The sequence below is a fragment of the Bos indicus x Bos taurus genome, chromosome 3 (genome assembly GCF_003369695.1).
Source record: "Bos indicus x Bos taurus breed Angus x Brahman F1 hybrid chromosome 3, Bos_hybrid_MaternalHap_v2.0, whole genome shotgun sequence".
NCBI classification, from domain to species: Eukaryota; Metazoa; Chordata; class Mammalia; order Artiodactyla; family Bovidae; genus Bos; species Bos indicus x Bos taurus.
The window spans coordinates 54,133,974-54,146,909 of record NC_040078.1 but is presented as its reverse complement, the minus strand read 5'-3'; the positions used below and the strand labels follow the sequence as shown (position 1 = coordinate 54,146,909).

The following is a 12,936-nucleotide window of genomic DNA, read 5'->3' as shown; positions in this document are numbered from 1 at the left end:
CAAACACGGGTCCTTCAGTTTGAAATAAAAGAATATTAGACAATGTCTGGAAACCATATGAATATTTAATGTTTTCTGGGAAAGGGAATATGTGAGTAAATATAAAACCAAGTTTATTGTAATTTTCTGTTGTAGCTCCACTTTGTATTTTCTATAGCATTTAAGAAATAAATACATAAAAATTACAAATCTTTGTTAATGAATAGAAAATGCATAAAAATGTAATTTTTGTCAACAAAAACTTAAAGCAGAGAGAAGGCAGAACAATTAAAGAGTAGAGTTTTTGCATGCATTTGAAGTTAAGTCTGTGTCTATTCAAAATAAATTTTATAGCATAAGAGTGTTACATGTAATCCTTATGGCCATTGCAAAAAAAAAAATCTATAGAATATATGCAAAAGGAAGGGTGAAGAGAGTAAAAACTATCATTACAAAAAATCAACTAATCATAAAAGAAGGCAGAAATAAAGAAAATGAGGAATAAAAAGCAGTGACACATGGAAAATAAATAGCAAAATATATTAAAAAAATTTTTCCTTATCAGTAATTACATTAAATGTAAAATGTGTGAAACTCCTGCAATCAAATGTAAGTGGGTTAATTCTCCAATATAAAAGCATGGATTTGCAGAAGCATATCAAAAAACAAAGGTTATCCAAATAGACAGTCTATAAGCAATCCAATTTAGAGCCAAAGATACACATAGATTGAAACTGAAAGTTTGAAAAAAAAAGATATTTTATGCAAAAAGTAATGGAAAAAGAGTTTCAGTAGCTATAACAATATGAACTTTAAAAAGGGTGTATAAAAACCCTGTTTCAAGAGACAAAAAGACCAAGTCACCACATCATTAAGATAAGACAATTTTAAGGTGATATGCCCCAAACATCTGGGCTTCAAAATATACAAAGCAAACGGTGAGAGAATTGAGCAACAGACCACTCAACAATAATAGCAGGAGACTTTAATGTCCTACCTTCAGTAATGGGTAGAAAAACCAGACAGAAGATCAGTAACAAAACAGAGGCCATGAACAACTCTTTAAATCAATTGGAAGAGGGCAACAGAGGATGAGATGGTTGGTTGGCATCACAGATTCATTGGGCATGAACTTGGGCTAACTCTAGGAGATGGTGAGGGAAGGGAAGCCTGATGTGTTGCACTCCATGGGGTTGCAAAGAGTTAGACAAAACTTGGCGACTGAACAACAACCACAAGTACCCAACTGAACAAGAGAATACACATTTCCCAACTGCAGATGAAATATTTTGAAGGATAGAATACATGTTATCAAACAAATGCATTTTAATAAATGTTTAAAAGACAAATTATACAAAATACCTTTAATGACTACAGTGAAATAAAACTAGAAATAAACAGGAGGACTAAAACTGGAATAAGTATGTGGAAACTAAATAAACCACTTTTAACTAATAGGTCAAAGATGAAATCTTAAGTATTATATAATAGAGACAAATGAAATAAAAGTACTACATAACAAACCTTACAATGTATAGCAAAATGGTGTTAATATGGAAAGTTATAACTTTAAATGATTACGACAAGAGGAAAAGAATCCATTAATCAACAACCTAAATTTACCACTTAAATAGAAAAAGAAAAATTCTGGGGCTAGCAGAACAAATGAAATAAGAAAGGTTAGAGCATAAATTAAAAAAATAAACAATAGAAAACAAAAGAAAAAATATTTTTTAAAAACTACTTCCTCAAAAAGATAAAAAAATTTTACAAATACTGAGCTAGTCTGACTAGGGAAAAAAGAGATGACTGGATGACAAAAAGAAAAACAAATATCAAAGTGGTTACACAGTTACAGATTCTATAGAAATAAAAAGAATTATAATTATACTATGAATGAATGATGTATGCCAATAAACTTGGATAACTTAGATGAAATTGACCAACTCCTAGAACATAAAACCTACCAAGGCTGAATAATAAAGAAATAAGAAATCTGCATAGACTTATAATGAGAAAGGAGATTGAATCAAAAAGAACTTCCAACAAAGAAAAGCCACAAGCAGATGGTTTCACCGGTGACTTCCAACATTTAAAGAACTAACAATGCCAGTTCTTAAGTCTTTCAAAAAATAGTGAAGAGGAGAAAATATTCCCTTACTCATTCTATGATAAAAGTATTACCATGATACCAAAGCCATGTGAAGATACTACAGGACAAGGGAAAGCTACAATAATATATTTTATAGTGATTTATGCAAAAATTCTCAAGAAAATACTGCTGCTGCTGCTAAGTCGCTTCAGTCATGTCCGACTCTGTGTGACCCAATGGATGGCAGCCCACCAGGCTCCCCCATCCCTGGGATTCTCCAGGCAAGAACAGTGGAGTGGGTTGCCATTTCCTTCTCCAATGCATGAAAGTGAAAATTGAAAGTGAAGTCGCTCAGTCATGTCCAACTCTTCGCGACCCCATGGACTGTAGCCTACCAGGCTCCTCTATCCATGGATTTTCTAGGCAAGAGTACTGGAGTGGGGTGCCATAGTAAACCAAAACTGGCCACATATTAAAAACATTATACACTATGACAAAGCAATGTTTATTCCTGAAATGCAAGGATGTTTCCTCATACAAAATCAATAAATATGTAACACCATATTAGAAGAATAAAAGAGAAAAAGATTACAGGTTCATCAATGCAGAAAAAGCATTGGACAAAATTCAACACTTTATTATGATCAAAAACACTCATCATTTAGGAATAGAAAGAGACTACCTCAACATAATAAAAGCTATATATGAAAAACTCACCGGTAACTTCATACTCTATGATAAAATAGTAAAAACTTTTCCTCTAAGATCAGGAACAAGACAAGAAATCCTGTTATTGCCATTTTTATTCAACATAGTATTAGAGGTTCTAGCCAGACCAATTAGAAAAGATAAAGAAATGAAAAACACACAAATTAGAGAGGAAGAGATAAATTATGTCTACTGCAGATGACATGATTTTACATGTAAGAACTCTAAAGATTTCACAAAACACTATTAAAACAAACAGATGAATCCAGCAATGTTGTAAAATATCATGTAAACACATAAAAATCAGTTGTTTTTCTATACATTGACAAATGAAAAGCAGAAAGGAATTTAAGAAAACTTAATTTTAAATATTATAAAAAAGAATAAAATACTCAAGAATTAAGTTAACCAAGGAGGTGAAAGGCTCACACAATGAAAACTATCAAAGTTTGCAGAAAGACATCATAAGTAAATAGAAAGTCATTTTGTGTTCATGGATTAGAAGACTTAAAATTTTTAAGATGCAAATACCAGCAAAATGATCTACAGATCCATGAAACTCCTGTCAAATCTGAACAATATTTTTTCATAAAAATAAAGGTCTTTGAATTTTTAAATGAATATAGAATCTCAGGGAATCCTAGATAGACAAAATAATCTTGAAAAAAATAAGTAAATTTGGAAGTATCACACTTCCTGATTAAAAAATTTACCATAGAGCTACACAAACAAAAAAAGTGATTTTCAACAAGGGTGCCAGGACCATTCAATCTGGAAAGCGGTCCTTTCAACAAATGTGACTGAGAAAAGAATGAAAATAGACCATGAAAAGAATGAAGACAGACAATCACCTTAACATCATGTATAAAAACTAACTCAAAATGTATCAAAGACCTAAATATAAGAGCTAAAACTATTAAAAATCTTAGAAGAAGCACAGAGAAAACCTTCATGTCATTAGATTTGGCTTTCTTGGATATGACACCAGAGCATGGGCAAAAATTGTCAAAAATAATAAAATGGGCTTCGTCAAAACTAAAACTTTACTGCATTAAGAGTAACAAGGGCAAACCACAGAATAAGAGGGAATATTTCCATACCATACATCTGATAAAGAGTTAATACCCAGAACATAGAACACTTAAAACTCAACAACCATAATGAGATTTAAAAGTGGGCAAAAGACTCAAATCGAAATTTTTCCAAAGAAAATACACAAATGGCCAGAAAGCACATGCAAACATATTCAGCATTACTTATCCTTAGGTGGATGTAATCAAAACCACAATGAGCTATCACCTCATACACATTAGGTTACTATGAAGAAACTAACCAACCAACCAGCCAGCAAACAAGTGCTAGCCAACATGTAGGGATATTGGAATACATGTGCTTCACTGGTGGGAATATAAAATGGTGCAGTCACTGCAGAAAACATTATAATGGATCATCCAAAAAATAGAACATAGAGTTACTATTTGATCCAGCAATTTCACTTCAAGGTACACAAACAAAAGTATTAAAAGAAGGAGCTTAAACAGATATTTATATACTTATGTCCATAGCAACTGTATCCACAATATCCAAAAGGGGAAAACAAATCTAATGTCAATCAAGGGATGAATAGATAAACATAATGCAACATATCATACTATGGAATGTTATTCACCTGTAAAAACAAGGAAATTCAGATACATGTTACATTGATAAATCTTGGAAACATGATGCTAATTGAAAAAAGTCAGACACAAAAAGACTAATATTTTATGGTTCCACTTATATGTGGTAGCTAAAACAGTCTAATACAGACAGAAAGTAGGATAGTATTCACCATGGGCTGGGGCAGGGTCTGCGGGAGAGGGACATTTTTGTTTAAGTGTATTGAGTTTTCATTTGTTGTTGCTGCTGTTTAGATACTAAGTTGTGAATGACCCAGTGGACTGTAGCCCACCAGACTCCTCTGTCCATGGGATTTCCCAGGTAAGAATACTGGAGGAGGTTACCATTTCCTTCTCCAGGTCATCTTCCCTATCCAGGGATGGAACCCATGTCTCTTGCATTAGCAGGCAGATTCTTTACCACTGAGTCATCTGGAAAGCCCAAGTTTCTATTTGGAATAATGTAAATATCTGGAAATGGACAATGGTGATAAAACCGAAAGTGTCAACCACTTAGTCGACTGTAGCCTTCCAGGCTCCTCTGTTCATGGAATTCTCCAGACAAGAATACTGGAGTGGGTTGCCATTCCCTTCTCCAGAGGATCTTCCTGACCCAGGGATCAAATCTGCATCTCCCACATTGCAGGCAGATTCTTTACTGTATAAACCACCAGGGAAATTCTATTTGGAATGATGTAAATATCTGGAGATGGACAGTAGTGATCGTGTCTGACTCTTTGCAACCCCATGGACTATACAGTCCATGGAATTCTCCAGGCCAGAATACTGAAGTGGGTAGCCTTTCCCTTCTCCAAGGGTTCTTCCCAACCCAGGGATCAAACCCAAGTCTCCTGCATTGCAGGCAGATTCTTTACCAGCTGAGCCACAAGGGAAGCCCAAGAATACTGGAGTGGGGAGCCTACCCCTTCTCCAGCAGATCTTCCTGACCCAGGAATCAAACCAGGGTCTCCTGCATTTCAGGTTGATTCTTTACCAACTAAGCTATGAGAGAAACCCAAATATCTGGAGATAGACAGTAGTGATAGTTGTACAAAAATGTGAATGCAGTTAGTGCTACTGAATTGTACTTTTAAATATGATAAAATGATGAATTTTATGTTAAGTGTATCCAGTCTAGAGCAACAAATTACTTGGCAGAATAATCTTCCTCAAACACATTGGTTGTCTTAGAATTCCTTTATCAATAATGTGCAGTAGCTTTCTAGTGACTATCATACACCAAATGTGCACTCTACTGCTTATTGGTTCCCAAGTGCTCATTTTTCATCTGCAGGTGTAGAAGAATGATAAGTACAAAAGGCAGTAGCTGTGTGGTAATTAGGCCAATTTAAAGCTTGAGAAAACTATATGCAGGTCAGGAAGCAACAGTTAGAACTGGACATGGAACAACAGACTGGTTCCAAATAGGAAAAGGAGTATGTCAAGGCTGTATATTGTCACACTGCTTATTTAACTTCTATGCAGAGTACATCATGAGAAACGCTGGGCTGGAAGAAGCACAAGCTGGAATCAAGATTGCCAGGAGAAATATCAATAACCTCAGATATGCAGATGACACCACTCTTAGGGCAGAAAGTGAAGAACTAAAGAGCCTCGTGATGAAAGTGAACAAGGAGAGTGAAAAAGCTGGTTTAAAGCTCAACATTCAGAAAACTAAGATCATGGCATCCGGTCCCATCACTTCATGGGAAATAGATAGGGAAACAGTGGAAACAGTGTCAGACTTTATTATTGGGGGGCTCCAAAATCACTGCAGATGGTGATTGCAGCCATGAAATTAAAAGACGCTTACTCCTTGGAAGGAAAGTTATGATCAACCTAGATAGCATATTGAAAAGCGGAGACATTACTTTGCCAACACAGGTCCATCTAGTCAAGGCTATGGTTTTTCCAGTGGTCATGTATGGATGTGAGAGTTGGACTGTGAAGAAAGCTGAGCACTGAAGAATTGATGCTTTTGAACTGTGGTGTTGGAGAAGATTCTTGAGAGTCCCTTGGACTGCAAGGAGATCCAACCAGTCCATTCTAAAGGAGATCAGTCCTGGGTGTTCATTGGAAGGACTGATACTAAAGCTGAAACTCCAGTACTTTGGCCACCTCATGTGAAGAGTTGACTCATTTGAAAAGACCCTGATGCTGGGAGGGATTGGGGGCAGGAGGAGAAGGGGACGAAAGAGGATGAGATGGCTGGATGGCATCACCGACTTGATGGACGTGAGTTTGAGTGAACTCCGGGAGTTGGTGATGAACAGGGAGCCCTGGCATGCTGCAATTCATGGGATTGCAAAGAGTCAGACACAACTGAGCCAATGAACTGAACTGAACTGAAAGCTTGCAACCTCCCTTTCAAAAAGGGAAGGCAGGAGAATGTCCTGTATAGTCCTTAGCTGAGAAGGGTCAGGTTTTTTGCAACTCCCACAAATGAGGATAAGAATAAGAAAAAAATAATGCAAATATCATTTTATATTATCCTGAAAGACATATGCACATATTTAGAGAGAAAACAAATTTGGCAAAATGTTACCAAAAGATAAATTGAGTTGAAAGAGATATGTGATTTCCTCATAATGTTTTTTTTTTTTTTTAGTTTTTGGCCATGCCCCTCAGCATGTGGGATCTTAGTTACCTAAGCAGAGGTCGAACCTGCAGAGGAAGTGCAGAGTCTCAATCACTAGACCTCCACAGAAGTCTCTCCTTACAATTGCTTTTTTTTTTTTTTTTAATTTATTTTTAAACTTTACATAATTGTATTAGTTTTGCCAAATATCAAAATGAATCCGCCACAGGTATACATGTGCTCCCCATCCTGAACCCTCCTCCCTCCTCCCTCCCCATACCTTCCCTCTAGGTCATGCCAGTGCACTAGCCCCAAGCATCCAGTATCGTGCATCGAACCTGGACTGGCATCTCGTTTCATACATGATATTTTACATGTTTCAATGCCATTATCCCAAATCATCCCACCCTCGCCCTCTCCCATAGAGTCCATAAGACTGTTCTATACATCAGTGTCTCTTTTGCTGTCTCGTACACAGGGTTATTGTTACCATCTTTCTAAATTCCATATATATGTGTTATTATACTGTATTGGTGTTTTTCCTTCTGGCTTACTTCACTGTGTATAATAGGCTCCAGTTTCATCCAGCTCATTAGAACTGATTCAAATGTTTTCTTTTTAATGGCTGAGTAATACTCCATTGTGTATATGTACCATAGCTTTCTTATCCATTCATCTGATGATGGACATCTAGGTTGCTTCCATGTCCTGGCTATTATAAACAGTGCTGCGATGAACATTGGGGTACACGTGTCTCTTTCCTTCTGGTTTCCTCAGTGTGTATGCCCCTTTTTAAGGCAAAGTTTACTTTTAAAAACTAAGTACCAAAGATGCAATTAAACCATAAATCTCCTGGCATATTTGTGTTTGTAATTTATATTAATTTGATTTTCTACAATATCTAAGCCTGTCTCATAATTGGAATATGTAAACATATTACATTAAAATGTCTCAAATATTCAGTCTTCTATTTATAGGTCAAATATTGAATATGCATTTAATACCATCAAAAATATCAGTTTCCTCAGTTATTACTTGTGTGTCCTTACACAGGGATCCTTATCTAGTTAAACCCAAGTTTTTAAAGAGAAGTATAGGAGTGATGTGAATAAAATTATAGGTCCAGCCCGGAGGATATTTTGAGGATAAAATTGATACTATAATCCTATTTCTTAGTATAGCGTGTGCAATATATGTTTGTTGTGTTAGGTGGAGATTTATTCAAAATAATTGCACTGAACAATTTTATTCATTCGGTCCATTTCAACACAATCTGAAAATGCTAGGCTACCAAAAAGAAAAAGTCTACAAATAAAATTTGCTATCAGATCAAAAAAGCAACCGAGTTCAAACACTGTTCTTGCATCATCTCCTTTTGTCTGATTCCTCAGTTGAGGAAGCAAAGAATAGGAAAGTAAAACATGAGCCTCTAACAGTTATTATAACTCATTGTTTTAAGGCATTCTTTCCAGTGAAGACTAAAGGAATCTGTAGGAAGATGTGAGAGGAACAACTGCAAACAACTTTATAGAATCCAGGTGTGTGGCTTCTTAGTTTGAATGAGTCAGAGGACTTTTAACTTCAAATTAACAAAGCTTTTCAATCCTGTTTAGGATTGATCTTCAAAATTGGATCTACAGAAGAATCATTGGACAGGATTGATTCTCCATGTTGAATAAATGTCACAAATGACTCCAATGTAATTATAAAAAACAGACCAACAGACAGAGAGTGATCACAAGTGCCAGTGAGAGCAAATGAGCAAGAGGGAGAGAGAGCAAGAGGGTTTTGAACAATAGTAATTTTTAACAAATAAAGATCAGGGATCTGGGGACAATGCTTACCTCCACATAGAGATTTACAGAGCTCTCACTCTGAAGCTTCCTTAAGTATGACGAATCTAAATATTTAAAAGAAACTATCCCTTTAGCTTATAATTGCTTGTAACCTCCTTAATGGAGACTGTCTTGTTTTGTGAAGTCTATAGAGAAGATTCTTGAGAGTCCTATGAACAGCAAGAAGATCCAACCAGTCAATCCTAAAGGAAATCTGTCCTGAATATTCATTGGAAGCACTGATGCTGAAGCTGAAGCTTCAATACTTTGCCCACCTGATGCAAAGAACTGACTCACTGGAAAAGACTCTGATGCTGGGAAAGATTGAAGGCAGGAGGAGAAGGGGATGACAGAGGATGAGACAGTTAGATGGCATCACCGACTCTATGGACATGAATTTGAGCAAGCTCCAGGAGTTGGTGATGGACAGGGAAGCCTGGCATGCTGCAGTCCATGGGATCACAAAGAGTTGGACACAAGTGAGTGACTGAATTGATGCCACCTACAGAACTTGACAAGCAAGATAGGCAGATAGGTTCCTATGAGTTTTTCCACCCCACTTGCTGCCCTGAGTTGACTTTCTCAGATAGGACATAGTGTTTCTGGTTGTCCACCCCACTTTGCAGCCTCTACTGTTCTAAATGGAGAGGTCGAGCTTACCGTAAACTAAAGCCAACCACAGACTCCTGGAAGCCAGACAGTAGGCAATGTGCCTTCCTTCCCTATCCAACTGTTACTCTTAACCTGAAATCAACTTGGAGTTCAAGCTGAAGTTGCACTAAAAGATATAGACGTACCTGCTCCACACACCACAGGTCCAAGAATTTTCTCAGTTGCCTCTCACCCGTTGCTCAGTCAGTCCTTTCACCTCTTTGTCCTTCATTTATCAAAGGTAAAAAAGACTAAATTACTCATTTCTTCCAGTAAAATGGTGTGGTTTCACTGAAATTGAAAGTATAAATAATTCCTGGTATTTTTAGAGTTATCAGAGTCTTACCAAATCCACTGGTCATACCAGAAATACAGGTGTGTGGTGAAGATTAGAAAAAGTCACTCACTCAATGGCCACATCCTAATAAGATATTTCTACAGCTTCTTTTAGGCCTTCCCATGTTGGAAGGCCTTTATAGCTTCTCTTCTCTATACCTCTCTCTCAGTTGGCTTCAGTTTTCTTGGCAAAAAGAAAAATAGAAAATCCATAGCACAAATGTAAGCAAAACTGTACAAAGCAAGTATATTTCAAGCATTTTTCTCTTAGCTGGGATTCCTGGGTAATTTGGTTAAGGAAGCACTTTTAATATATTTCTTAATCTATATACTTAGTTTACAAGTATCAAAAAGGAAAGACATCACTTTGCTGACAAAGGTTTATACATCAAAGCTATGGTTTTTCCAGTAGTCAAGTACAGAAATGAGAGTTGGATCATAAAGAAAACTGCATGCTGAAGAATTGATGCACATTTTATGCATATAACTTGAAAGGATGAACAGAAAAATGGTCTCTGCCCTTAGATGAGCTTTAAGGTGTTAAAATACTGAAAATATTTATTGAAAAAATACTGAAATATTTGCCACCTTAAAATAATTACTAGACACCAGTTAATTACACCTGGATAAGGACTCTAGTAATTACTTGTTATTACCTAAATCAATATGCCCCTACTTTAACAAGGTAGTGTGTGCATCTTTCTGGTACATGGGTAACAACGCCAAGTTGGATCCTGAGTCAAGTCCTTAAATGTCTCATTTCCTGACTGCATATCTACTTGAATAAATAGTTCTCCAGAGGGAGATAGAAAAAGTCATTTTTATTTTTCTTGTCCTGGAGTTTCAGGATCCTTCTTCCTGAGGATCCAGATCCTCCAGGTAATGAGTTCCTGATCTGAAACTGGCTCAGATCAAGACTAGGGATTGAAAAACTTCTTTGGGGCTATAAATCCATTGCCTCCTCATAAGTGGAGAAGGCAATGGCACCCTACTCCAGTACTCTTGCCTGGAAAATCCCATGGACAGAGGTGCCTGGTAGGCTGCAGTCCATGGGGTCATTAAGAGTCGGACATGACTGAACGACTTCACTTTCACTTTTCACTTTCATGCATTGGAGAAGGGAATGGCAACCCACTCCAGTGTTCTTGCTTGGAGAATCCCAGGGACGGGGAGCCTCGTGGGCTGCAGTCTATGGGGTCGCACAAAGTCAGACATGACTGAATCAGCTTAGCAGCAGCAGCAGCCTCATAAGCTATCCTTGACTCCATCCATTAGTTGTTTCCTCCCTATTTCACTTGACCATGTTTTATTCATCCTCTTCTGAGTTCTCTGTGGTCAGGCTCCACTGTCACTTCAATATGTGTAAAAGTGAACACCTCACCTCCATGTGACAGGGTCTCTCATCTCTCCTGGTTAACACCACCAGGAGTCCAGTTCTGAGGTGGCATGTCATCCCACCTGCCCTGACACATAGCAGGAAGGTCAGCATGGAATGTTTTAAGACAGGATGACAGGATCCCTCTCAATAGTGCACATTCTTTTTTTTGGCTAGTTTTCCTTCTAAAACCTTAAAGTTCCCTTCAGAGATAAACAATGAAGGCTACTGCACTATTTCAAAGGATCACCAGAAAATTTTTGCCTTAGTTTAGAAGTGAATATAAGAATTAAAGAATCAAGGCCAAAATGAAACAAAAAGATTAGGATGCAAATTTTGTGTTTTCCAGTCCTCGATTCTTAGCCTTAAACGCTTCATTGAACTGGCTGATGTCATTTCTTGGAGCAGGGAACAATTCATCATTTAGTGGTCAGTTTCACATCCCATTAATATTGATTATTAGTATTTTATTATAATTTATGCTTTATTTTTGAATATTTTTTACAAATTTTTTGATTCTTTTATTTTTATTATTTTTTAATATAAATTTATTTATTACAAAATTTCAAAGGTAGAATATATAATGTAAACTATGTGTCCTTCCTCCACCTGATCCCACCCAGTTTTCCCCAGAAAGAACAAATGTTACCAGTTTTCATGAATTCCAATTTTTTATCCACAAAAACTACACTAGACTCAAGCTTTGACAACTCATTTTTTTCACCTTAAAATATATCTTGAAGATTTTTCTATAATAGTATATATAAACTCCATTGTCAAATTATTTCAGTGGCTACTTAGACATCTACTACATGTGTGTACTAACTTTATGTTTATATTACAACTTTTATTATTTATTTTTATTAACACCACAATTTCTCTCATTTATGTGTATGTGTGTATAATTGTGTGCATATATTTTCTTAAAAGTGAACATGTTATATCAAGTCATACACACATTAAACATAAGAAATATTAAGATCAATTCTCAACAGAAATTTTATAATTTATACTAATGGCAACCCACTCCAGTACTCTTTGCCTAGAAAATTCCATGGATGGAGGAGCCTGGTGGGCTACAGTCCATGGGCTCACAAAGAGTTGGACACGACTGAGCAACTTCACTCACTCACTCATACTCCTATATGAGACAGCCTTTCTTTCCACACTTTCTCACATAACTTGTTATCAAATATTTTTACTTTTGTCAACCTGAGAAGTGAATGATTATATTATTTACTAATTATGAATAATTTTGTATATGTTTTAGTTATTTTCTGTTAACTTCTACTCACATAATCTCTTTCATGTTGTTTAAATGTGAAACTTTAAGCTTTTCCTATGATAAAAGTTGAAGATGCATTTTCAGAGAGCCTTTTGTCTTTTGGTTTTTTGAACATAAAGGATTTATTTCAGTTTTATGCAGTTGGAAGGACTGATGTTGAAGCTGAAGCTCCAATATTTTGGCCACCTGATGCGAAGAGCTGAATCATTTGAAAAGACCCTGATGTTGAGAAAGATTGAAGGCAAGAGGAAAAGGGGATGACAGAGGATGAGATGGTTAGATGGCATCACTGACTCAATGGCTACGAGTTTGAGTAAACTCCCAGAGTTGGTGATGGACAGGGAGGCCTGGCGTGCTGCGGTTCATGGGGTCACAAAGAGTTGGACACAATTAAGTGACTAAACTGAACTGAATTGATGTAGTCTGGGTTTTGTGTCTT

At 36.5% G+C, this 12,936-nt stretch overlaps 1 protein-coding gene across 6 annotated transcripts in view; it reads right to left on the bottom strand.

Annotated features, from left to right (window-relative positions):
* LOC113889633 (guanylate-binding protein 6-like) overlaps positions 1-9,808 on the bottom strand; it is a 72,905-nt gene extending 63,097 nt beyond the window's left edge. For 2 of the 6 annotated variants that reach the window (XM_027536598.1, XM_027536599.1), the window contains exon 1: positions 9,648-9,788. The gene's annotated coding sequence lies outside the window, so the exon portion shown is untranslated. Of the gene's footprint in view, positions 1-9,647 lie in introns of all 6 variants that reach the window. The other 4 variants (XM_027536594.1, XM_027536593.1, XM_027536591.1 and 1 more) reach the window with 4 other exon arrangements.
* Positions 9,809-12,936: the final 3,128 nt, after the last annotated feature.